Source organism: Hordeum vulgare, chromosome 6H, assembly GCF_904849725.1.
Source record: "Hordeum vulgare subsp. vulgare chromosome 6H, MorexV3_pseudomolecules_assembly, whole genome shotgun sequence".
Taxonomy (NCBI): domain Eukaryota; kingdom Viridiplantae; phylum Streptophyta; class Magnoliopsida; order Poales; family Poaceae; genus Hordeum; species Hordeum vulgare.
Genome location: NC_058523.1, coordinates 301,095,229 through 301,099,670, shown reverse-complemented (window position 1 = coordinate 301,099,670; position 4,442 = coordinate 301,095,229).

Below are 4,442 nucleotides of genomic sequence, written 5' to 3'. Positions count from 1 at the left end.
GAACGCGTTGGGGCGATGCAGGGCTTGGGAGCTTGATTCCGTTGGTGTGGACGACGTACTCGACGAGGCGGAGAGGATGAGGCACTCGGGGAGGCTTGCTGTGGCTGGAGACGATGGCTAGCTCGAGTTCGAGCTTGGCTCTAATGGCGGCCGAGAGAAGGGGGAGCGGGAGAGCGAATGGGGAGAGGGAGAGGATTGGAACGGGCTCAGGAGGGTTATCCCCTCGCGGCCAGCGCGACGGAGCGGCCATGCAGGCACCCTGGTGTGTGGCCGCGCCGGAGGAAGCGGCGGCCACCTCCTGCTGCCGACTGGTAAGGAGGAATACGACAGAGAGAAGTTGGGCTGGGCCAAGGTGAGCGACAGGTAACCCTTTTCTATTTTCTTTGATTTTTGATTTCTGTTAAATCAGTTTTGACATTTGTTTTATTTTATTTTGGCTCCAAACTATTCATATAAATAGAGACTAAACCCCGGGGTGTTATTTGGAATATCTCCAAGCCCACATAAATATTTCAACATTTTATGATATTCTGAAATATTTAAAATCACATATTTGGGTGATTTTGGTAGCTTTTATGATTTAGATAAAATGCTAAATATATTTTTAAATTTAGTTCCACTCCTAAAATATTTATCAAAAAGGGTGGGCTTTTATGAAGGCCATTTTGGGTTCATTGATTTATCACAAGATTTGAATTGAGTTGAATATAGAAGTGCTAGGGTTTTTCTTTGATTTGTTTTTTCATTTTTAATGCAAGAATAAAACATGAGCACATTCTTGCTAACATCAAATGGAAGCTAGGGATGTGACAATATATATATATATATATATGTGTGTGTATATATATATATATATTAATGAGCTTTTAGTGTCCTCAACAGCATTCACTTATTACTCAGTCTTAAATTTGGTACTTCTTCTAACTGAATGTGATCAGACCCGACGCCCCTCTATGCTAAGCTCAACTCATTATTTCTTCATATGCGTTCTATTTGACACTTGTTCAAAATTATCACTGAGTCCTTGTCAGCTGATGACTTTGCAAGAAAATGCACATAATTCATTTTTTTAATTGTTACCACAGTAGCCGCACCCACTAGTCACGTTCGGATAACCAAGACTCCACCGCTTCGATCGTGGGTAGCACGTGTCATGCGGAGACGAAGGGACTAGGGCAATTATGTCCAAAGTTTTTGCTTCACACTGTTTGCACCTGAGCTATAAATAGCCCTTCACCGTCTTCCTCCCACTCGTCTTCTCCGCTCGAGCACAAACCCTAGCGCCGCCGCTAGCATCTTCATCACCGGTGAGGAAAAACTTCACTGCCTCGCCCTCGTTGTCGTCGCACTCACGCCGACAGCGGATCATCTTTCTCCGCCGCCACCGTAGTTGTCTTCAGTCACCAAGTTAGGGACTGAAGATCTGCACCGAAGAACTTCTACTATTACCTCTCCAGTTCATTGTGTTCTTCGCACAAGGTAATTAAGAACCTATTTTACTGCCCCTGTTGATCTCCTTATTGTCTTAAAGATTGTGAAATCAACTTTTCCTCAGAAATTCTCATAGCTGTGCACACCCATGTATGGAACACTTGATGAATTTCACTAAGCCACTAAATTCTTCATGAGATTCCTCAATTGTTTAAATTTTTGAATCTGCACAACTCTAGAACCCAAGATCAGAATGATTAGTCAAATTCCTCAACTCAATGGTCAAATTCCTCAACTTAAGAAATTTTTCAATTTCCTCAAATCTGAGAATGCTCTCGAAATTCTTCACACCTCTGCTCTCTTCACAGGTACAAAATGTCAGCTGATGAATCACTAGGTTCTCATCAACTTAACTCATTTAAAGCATTTCTAGAAGAACATTCATTGTATCATCAGAATCATCAAGAATACAAATTCCTCAGCAAAAACCTCAGCTCAAGAAAATGGAGGAAGACAGAAAATAGGAGGGTGGCAACACGCTGGAACATAACACTGCCTTGAGATACCTGAAGAGATATATACTGAGTACTGCACGCCAGATGAAGAAATTGATGGCAAAGAAACTATGCTAAATGCAAGATAAGGCTTCAAAAGATTGAATGCAGATGGGTGAAGGAGTGAAAGGAATACAGATATGTCACTCCAAAATATGCCAAGAAGTTTGCCCTCAAACCACTTTGCAAAAGATTAACACAGAGAGATAACAAGCAGCACATACCACAAGTGTAGACACTATTGAGGATTATCCTGAAGAAAAAGGCAAGTATTTGTCTAAGCTGAAGAAAAATGCTAAAGCTGATGTCACAAAATTCTATGAGGACCCTGCTGCTGCAACTACAGCTGCTACTTCTTCTACTATTGAGGCTTCTGCTATAGAAAAACCTCAGAAGAGGGCTTTGTTGAAGAAACCAAGTCCCAAACCAAAAGCCTCATCAGAAGTATAAAAAGAGAAAATTCCTTATAAAATTGCAATAACTACCAAGTCTTCACCTCCTCTGTAGTCACATCAGACTGAGAATCCAGGTTCATCCATACCATCAGCCACAGGCTCAGCTTCAAAATCTTCGCCTAGTCTATTGAAGACTAAGATGACTATAGAGGTACTAGGCCAAGTCCAAGCAAAGTCGTCAACATTCCTTCTACATGAGAAGGAAGTGAAGTATATGATGATGAAACTATTCAAGCCATTATCAGGAACAAGCAAGAAAGAGTTGCACAAGCTATGGGGAGCACTATTCCCCTCGCACTAGATCCAAAAGAACCGTTGAACTTCATCGATATTTGGCATGAGGATGCAAACACACCAATTGATGACTTGAAGCTTCCTCCTGGAATCAGTCATATGGTTCCTTCATTCATCAATGAAGTAAAATGGAAGGACTAGCAAGCCAAACAAGCCAGGCTTGCAAAGATTAAAAAGGAGAAATACTTGAAGCGAAACCTCCTTAACATGTCATCTGAGAAACTCGTTTCTACTCAGGCAGAGCTGAAAACCTTCACTGACAGATACACAAGTCTTCATGCTAATCAAAAGTGTGTCAAAGTGCAATTTTTCAAAGCCGCAACAGCTGTAATTGATGAATACAATAGCAAGGTTGCCGCTCCAAAGCAGCCAACAAATCCTCAGCCAAGCCTTATTGTGCAAATGGGTGAGGACGATGAAAATGAAGAACCATCTGCTGATGAAATTCCTTAGAATATTTCACCTGAAGAATCTGCCAGTCCAGACACTGACAAAGCAATGCTTGAAGAAAATGCTCCTTCACCAAAGTCTTCCATGGTGAAGAAAGTGACTCCCCCATCTGCAGCAAACATGAACAAAACAAAAGTTGCTGAAAAAGAAGCTAAGAAGAGAAAAGCTTCAACTACTTGAGAGACTTCACAGGCAAAACACCTGAAGACTATGCCTACCTCATCATTAGCTCCAGTGGATGTTACTGCCCTCCATGTAGCACCATCATATAAGATTGTTCCATTCACTGAAGAATACATGATTCCAGGACAGGATGAGGAAATGGACGATAATCGCTCTGTTGTGTCCACGCCAATGGATGAGGAAATTCAAGTAGATGAAATTCCTCAAGTCACAACACCTCCAATGACCGCTGAAAAAATGGAGGGTGATGAAGATATTGGATGCAGCACACGTGTTATCCATGATGAGTTCTAGGAAGAGGCTCACCCAAACTCGTCAGGAACAACTCCACTTCCTCAAACTCCTGTAGCCACTGAGATTCAGACTGACTCTAAAGAAAAGAGCTCACATGTGGAATCAGCCGCATCTGCTGAAGAAATTGAAAAGGAAACTCCAGCACCAAAAACTGCATCTGCTCCCTCGTATCAGCAAATTCCTCAAGCTGAAGAACAGGCTCCTGCTCGAAATGCTGAAACTGCAATTGTAGAGCTAAATCCTGAAACTGCAATTGTGGTGGCCACAATTCCTCAAAATGAACATCATCATAATCTTCAAGCAAAGCCTCATCAACCATTCTCCAAAAGGCCAAAGTTTCAAAAGAAAGACTTATATGAGTAACAACATTTCTTCATAGGAGAAAATGTGGGGACCCCGACTAACGAGTCGAGATCGCCGAATGAACGTGCTCAGTGACCCCAGAGTTGAATCCTCACCGAACACACAAAAACTGAATAATAAGAGTCTTACATCCATACATACCATTTGATACAATAAATGACCATTGCGGCCGAGTCTTGCATATATAGGGCCTTGAAAGCCAACACACCAAACTCGACCAATAGCGGAATTATTGGTTGAAAGCGTGAACCCATGCCATCCGCCTTAACCTACAGGCATTCTGACAGGGAAGCGTCCTAGCTCGCAAGAATGTCACCGAGTTACTCTGCACCAACTCCTGATCTCTCATACCTGGTCAATGAAATAACAAGTGGCAAGCCAATGAGTACTTTTGATTGTACTCGCAAACAGCCCATGA